Source organism: Pinus tabuliformis, chromosome 5_1 (genome assembly GCF_031772625.1).
Source record: "Pinus tabuliformis cultivar Carrire ecotype Pingquan chromosome 5_1, CPIR1, whole genome shotgun sequence".
Taxonomy (NCBI): Eukaryota; Viridiplantae; Streptophyta; class Pinopsida; order Pinales; family Pinaceae; genus Pinus; species Pinus tabuliformis.
The window spans coordinates 614111868-614119796 of record NC_142305.1 but is presented as its reverse complement, the minus strand read 5'-3'; positions in this window follow the sequence as shown (position 1 = coordinate 614119796).

Here is a 7929-nt window from a genome sequence, read left to right as displayed (position 1 = left end):
TTCAACTTTTGCTCATCCTCAGTATAGTCATAGGTTCGACAAAGGACAGCAAACTCAAACAAGAAGGTATCAGGATCCTCAGTGGTCAGTCCATGGAAGTGAGGCAAGGCAGAGGGGCTAATGTTTTTCATTTTCATATCCCCATTGGTCTCTCGGATGGGGAAAGCTCCTTCTATTCTCTCATCTTCTCTCCTGTTATCAGCCATGGCTTCAGATGGAGTGGTTTCTAACTCTTCTTCTTCTATAGGGTCTTGGTATATCTCGGGATGTTCACCTATAGGTTCCTCTGGGTCACTGTCACCACCGAAGAGTGAAGGGTGACTAAGTGATGTGGTGGGGGTGTTTGGTAGGAATTTGCCTGATCTATCTCGGTTCCTACGAGGCATGAAATGGAAAATAATTCTCTTTTTTGATTGCTTTTGTTTTTCTCCTTGTACCTGCAAAACTGAAACAAAGTGATCTACAACTAACTAGATTACTCAAATGAAATTTGCGGAATTGGAAATATTAATCTAGGAAAGCAGGAAATATTAATCTAGGAAAGCAGGAAATACTAATCTAGGAAAGCAGGAAATACTAATCTAGGAAAGCAGGGAATATTAATCTAGGAAAGCAGGAAATACTAATCTAGGAAAGCAGGAAATACTAATCTAAGAAAGCAGGAAAGATTAGTCTAGGAAAGCAGGAAAGTCTATGCTACTTTTGCAGAATGGAAATGAAGCAAACTACTTAGCAGAAGGTAAGAGTAGGAAAGTAGAGGAAAAGCAACAGGTGCTAATACTCTGACGCTTCCCCGGCAACGACGCCAAAAAGATGGTGAGCTCCAGTATTGTAGCAATAATGCTACAACTCCTGGGGCTTCCTGTCTCTTAATTTTATCAACCCGGTAGTTCGTACAAACTTGGAAGCGACGGTGCTGTATGCACAAGTACTAGCCCTTGTCGCAGCTGTCACTTGGTCAGCTGGCACAAGTCCGCTAGGGCTTAAGCCAACTTCTATAGGCTCACAGAAGAAGCTTTATCAATGATGGACGAAAGCTAACTCGAAGGAAGGCTACGCTGCTTGACAAACTGAATCAAAAGCATGTAAATCCATGAAACCCTAATTTAACTAGTCTATCTTCTATAATGCAAAGAATGTGGATGCAACTCCTATGAATGCTGTCATTACCTCTAACAAGTGTAAATGCATGGGTATAAGCTACTTGCATCATGAGAAATGTGTTTTTGTGTTTTTCCTTTAGGTGTGTGGAATGAGTGTGAACTTGGCCTAATTAGGGTTTGATTGTGCAGGTGGGATGGAGAAGGAAGGAAAGTGTGGGACAGGTTGGGGAGGCTAGGAGAGGTTCCTAAGGATCCTTAGCACCCATCCATAGAGGTCCCTCACGTTCAGAAGCTCGGCAACGAAGTGAATGGCCTCCTACAGGAAGGCTGCAGGGGATCCTACAGGATACTCTGTTTTCTACAGGATGGCTGTGCACGTCTACAGGATGGTTGGCCGTGGAGGTTTTTAGGAGTTGATGGAGGGTTGGAGTGGTGTGGGAGGCTAAGGGAGATGGAGATGAACCTAATGATGTCTTAGGAAATGGCAAGTCAGACGAAGGAAGGGTGCATGCAATGGGTTGATGTCTTGGAAGGGTGGAATCAACGAGAGTGAAGGAGATGGAGCTGTACGTGAAATGAGAGAGTTGGAGGGCAAGTGAGTGAGATAGAAGGTGAATAGAACTTGCAGGTGGATGGAGAAAACAACGAAGGAAGTGGCTTGAGAAAGAGCAGTGTAAATGAAACAAATGACCTGTGCATCAAAACAAGAAATTCATTAACCTATTATGCCATGAAACCTACAAATCCGAAATGGAAAACAAGAAATGAAACTAATGCGTGAGAGTGCAGTATGGATCAATGTCGAGAATGTATGAGTGGATATTTAATACAAACGTTCATGTGGCAGCTTGCGTGGAGATGAAACGACTGCTGTTCTTTTGGTGGCTGATCATGGTCTACACCCCAATCCCAAACAGTGAGATGGCAGTGAGCCTTTACAACCTGTTTTTGTTGGAGCTCCAAGAGATTTATTCTACCAACCTATCAAACTTGAATACTGAAAGCAAAGCATCATACCAGTCCTATCTATGCTAATGAAAACAATTAAACTAACAAGCTGGAAATCCGAATTGCATAGGAAACTAAACAAACTCAAGTGCTGGAACTAATGGTAAATGCATTACAACACTGAGGAGGTCTATGGCTCTCAGGTTGGGCCCTAACCTGAGAGCTATAGCTCCTTGAGAAAACTTAGAACTAACTCAAAAGTGGCCTTCTTTATTCATAATCTGATAACATGCCAAATTGGCTTACAAAAGAGAACGAAACTTGAGCTGTGCTCCAAAATTACAATAGTAATACGAGAGTTTCAACAACCTAACCAAGGCTAAGGCCTCTATACTTATACAAAACGATGCTCCAACAAGTATCCATGATTCTAGGAGCTCGGCTGTTCAATCTATAGTTTAACTGCTGATCCTGTAGGATGATCATAAATGTTGTTTCCTGTAGAGCAGTTTTGAACTGCTGTTCCTGTAGAACAGCTGGCCGTGTATTAAGCTCGGAGGGAGGATGGAGTGGGGCTCGGAGTTCTTGGTGAGGATCACGAGGAATGTCCCCCAAGACCGTGGACAACCTCTCCTTACGTCAGCAATGCCAACTCGTTGTCTCCTTGCCACCTTTTCGTTGTCTTTTGCTCCCTTTTAATGCCAAAACCTAGAATCACAATGCATTAGCTACGTAGATAAAGTGCCTATCCTTTCTCCTACAAACAACATGAATAAACTAAGAAGTGTATGCATAAACAATAAAAATGAATGGTTTGAGCAAGCAAAATAGGCCAAAAATGAGCCCAAATTGTACCAAAATTGGGGCTCATCACATACCTGCACGGGCTCACCACTATCGAATACTGAGGAACTTAGAGTGTGATTTAATACACATAGGGTCCATGTGTGAATTTGTAGAACTTATAGAGACATTGAAATCACCGCCACTCTAATAAGTCACAGGCATGACGGGTCGTAGAAAGGAAACGAAGGGTGAAGATTCGGGAAGGAAGACATTTATCCAAGAATTAATCTCCAAGGTGAAAAAAGAAAAGTCTGGCTCTCAAATGAATGCAAGGAAAACAGGGCCGCAAAAGGCTGTTACTCCCATAGTGAAAGCGGAAACCTCCAATCCCTCCATCTCAGGACTGTATCATTCTAAGGCTAGTACTCATACCCCCAAGATCAAGGATTTGATTTATGAGCAAGAAGGGGAAGTTAGTAGCCAGAATTTGAGGACCGAGGGTCAAGGGGAAACTGAGGGGGAACATCAGACACCTGAGGTGGAAAAGCACCTGTTGATTTATCAATATCCGGATATAGGTAGTGCGGTGAAACAGCCAACCCCAGTGGTATCTGAGGCATTAATCACGTCTACAAGGCCATAAAAAACACAGCTCGAAGAACGTCTGCTACAGGAAGGGTTAGAAGAATTCATCATGGGACACAACAATGATAACAATGCTAAAACATACACCACTACCACCACCTTTGAGTTCCCAATCGAGAATATTGGAGGTGAATCTCCTATGAAAAACATTCCTCTATCATCCTTACCATCCTTTCAGGGGATGATTGTGGAAGATCTAGATACATTTCTATTTGAGTTTGATGTTCTATGTAGAAGTTATGATTATATAGTAGATGCTTAGAAGCTAAAGCTATTTCTTGCTACCTTAAAAGGAGCAGCCTTGAGATGGTTCATGGGATTAGGCCCCACTTCCATTTCAACATGGAATGTTATGAAGGAGACGTTCTTGTCAAAGTACCAAAACTATTTTAGGACTAGGGACTTAAGGGAAGAGATATTTAGGATGACACAGAAGGAGGAAGAAAGCCTGGAAGATTATGTGGAATGGTTCCACTACAATCTGCAGAGGTCTAAACACAGCGATTTAGACCCAGAAATCTTGAAGACTATATTCATCAGAGGAATGAGGGATGACTGCCTTGACACCCTGAACCTATTAGGAAAAGAGGATATATCACAAGAGCCACTCACTGAAATTATAAATCTATAGCTATGATGCTCTCGAGGATCATCTAAAGGAAGAAGTACAATTTAGGATGCCTCTGTTCGCATACAAAAATATGCAGGCGGAGGAGTAACTAGAGCGGAGTTCAGAAATTTGTTCGAAAATTTCAAGACTGATATCCTCAGTACTCTCTCAACCCAGATAACAACAACACAGATCAAAAAGACATGAGCAGAAGCTGATACACCCCTGTCTGTGTTCTTTCCCACTTGTCAGAAGAAACATCCTCACAGGGAATGCGAATTGAATAGCGTCAAACTGTGTAACATCTGCAAGCTGGAGCATTCGACAGAGAAGTGTCTGGAGCTTCCTAGACTAAAGGTAGTACTCAGAGAATCAAGTGAAGAGGTGTAGTTCTCTTACTTCATTGCACTAAGGAGGCCATGGAAAGCACGACCTCCATGTATGTCTCAAGATTTTTCCTCTTTCAATTCGTGGAACAATACATATAATAACCAACCATATCCATGGAAATATTATTCCCCTCCTTTAGCTTAGTTCCCTTCACCCTAGAACCAATGGTCTCCATCTCCTCCTGTTCAATATCCTCAATCCCAACCATACCCTTGGAACCAAAACTGGAGAGGAAATGCCCAGAATTCAACTCTGCCTGCACCACCCATGCAACAACAACTGCAGTTACCTCCTTTCCAAGCTCTTTCTCCTCCACCACCTATGCAACCCCAACTACCTGTGCAACCTAACCCAAACCCAAACAATAAAGCAGCTCAGGGCATAGAGGCTCCTACAACCTTCTAGAACTACATTGTTTCCCCCGTGGAACTTAATGAAATATAGTTGCGATCGGGCACGGTAATTAACCCCAGTCACTTCCCTATTTTACACAGGAGCACTGTGAATCATCAAGAGGAGAAGCTGGAGGATCTGAGGTGGCTACTGCACCTACAACAGCTGATACAGAGGAAGTTTTTACATATATAATAGTCGACCCGTGAAGAACTGTTACATCTGTAACAACTAATTCAGGGAAGGCTGATACAACTGTAACAACATATTCAACTGTTGTTACGCAGGACCCCCCATACCCCTAGAGACTGGTCGAACCTAGGATGACTTCATAGCCTGAAACTGATTTCCTTAGGGAGTTCCAAAATTTGTATGTACGAATTCCTTTGTTGCAAGCCCTTAAGGAAGTACCAATCTATGCCAAGACAATGAGAGATTTGTGCATCAATAAGCTTAGGAGGAAGCCTAAAGACCCTGCCACCATACATGTGATGGGAAAGTTATCTGAATTAATGTTTGCTCAACCTCTCCTTACTAAGTACCATGATCCAAGAGATCCCACAGTCACCATCTACATTAATGATTAGCCCATAGCCAATGCATTGATTGATCTTGGGGCTTCCATTATTTTAATGATGAAAGATCTCTTTATCGCTTTCGGGCTACAAGGACTCAGACACACTCCTACTATGCTAGAATTGGCAGACAGATCTCGTGTTAAACTTGAGGGGATGTTAGAAGATATAGTGATTACTATAGTTTCATGGAGATACTCGGCTGATTTCCTTCTTCTACAACCCAAATCTAATTTGGGGGGCATCCGTTGATCTTAGGGAGACCTTCGCTGGCCACTAAAGACGCATTCATAGGCTGCAGGATGGGATCCATGGTGATCTCAGATGGCCAGGAAACCCATAACCTTAATCTTTATCCCCAAAAACCAAAAGTGGATGTGTACAACCCTTGGTGGGATGAGTTTGAGCCTGAGTCAGATCTTTCCCTACCACTCCTCACTCTAGGGAAAGACCAGTATTTCAAAGAAAAGACATAAGATGATGTTATTAATGGTTTTATTAATAATTCAATTTCTATTTCTTTTGTTAAAAAAGCAAATGAAGAGGAAGAGGTGGAAGATATAGATTTTGAACAAATGAGAACTACTCCAAATACTACTAGCAACCCAATTGAGATTGAATCTGCAAATTTTTTTAATGTTAATCCCAATTTGACTACTGAACATAATCAATGGTTGTTACAACTGTTACAGAAGTATAAAAGGGAATTTTCATGGGATTATATGGATATAAAAGGGATCCACCCTAACCTATGCACTCACCGTATTTATTTGAAGGATGGTTGCAAACTAGTCAAACAGCCAAAGCGCCGCATGAGCCCTGCACTAAAGGAAGTGCTGAAAGAAGAACTACAGAAACTCCTGAGTGCTAATTTTATTTATCTAATATCTGGCAATCAGTGGGTGTCACCGCTTGTCATGGTTCCTGAAAAGAATGGCGTGTGGAGAGTCTGTGTTGATTATAGAGAACTCAACAAGGCCACTTAGAAGGGCCATTTTCCATTACCATTTATAGATCAAGTCCTTGATACTCTCTCCGGAAAGAAGTACTTTTCATTTTTGGATGGATTTAGTGGCTACAATCAGAATCTACAGATTGCCCCATAAGACTAGGATAAAATGACCTTTACTTGTCCTTGGGGAACCTACGCATACAGAGTGCTACCTTTTGGGCTCTGTAATGCACCAGCAACCTTTCAAAGGGTGATATAGGGAATTTTTCTGATGTATTGCATGATTGTCTAGAAATCGTCATGGACAATTTCACACCTTATGGAGATGATTTTGAAACAGGATTAGTCAATCTAGAAAAGTGCTAGAGAAATGTGTACAGACTAATGTCGCCTTGAGCACTGAGAAATGTCACATGATGATGACTGAAGGGATCGTTCTTGGACATTACATTTCTACTGACGAAATCAAGGTAGACCCTACAAAAATATAGGTAATTCTAAGAATTCCAACCCCCGAAACACAGAAAGAGGTACATAGTTTCTTGGGGCATGCAGGTTATTACAGAAGATTTATAGAATTTTTTTCAAGAATTGCATCACCATTATTTTCCTTGCTCATGAAGGATGTTGATTTCTTGTGGACAGGGAAGTGTGAGCAAGCCTTCTTAAAGCTGAAATTTTGTGTATCAGTAGCTCTGGTCTTGTGAGGACCTAATTGGGAACTGTCATTTCACATAGCTATGGATGCATCAGATATTGCTGTAGGTGTTGTTTTGGGCCAACTGGAGGATAAGAAACCTTACACTATTTACTACATAAGTAAAAATATAACTCCATCTGAGCTCAACTACACAGTGATCGAGAAGGATTTCTTAACAGTCGTGCACGCCATCAACAAATTTCAGCATTACATCATCGGATATCAAGTATTTGTACACACTGACCATTCTTCCATTCATTTTTTAATGAATTAGCCAATTACAAAAGGTAGGATTACACGCTAGTTATTGTTGTTACAAGAATTTGATATCACTATTGTAGATAAGCCTAGAAAAGACAATGTAGTAGCTGACTTTCATTCTAGGATAACTATTGATGACAATTACACTCCTACTGAAGATTCTTTCCCTGATGAATATATTTTTTCTATTTCTACTTACTCACCTTGGTATGTAGATATAGCCAATTTTCTTGCTGCAGGGAAGTTTCCCTAGTATTTATCCTCCAAGGAGAAAAAGAAAATCATAAAACAAAGTGTTACATATACCTGGATATATGGGAACCTCTATCACACTGGACCTGATTTCAAGATTAGATGTTGTGTTAGAGAGGACGAGGTCTTTGATATCCTTAAAGCCTATGATGAGGAACCTTGTGGAGGACACTTTGTAGACAAACGGACATGATCCAAAGTCTTTTCAACATGGTACTACTCGTCAACAATATTTCAGGATGCCAAGAAGTTTGTGAAGGGATGTGATAGTTGCAAAGGATGGGCCAACCATTGCAATCAAATGAGATGTCGTT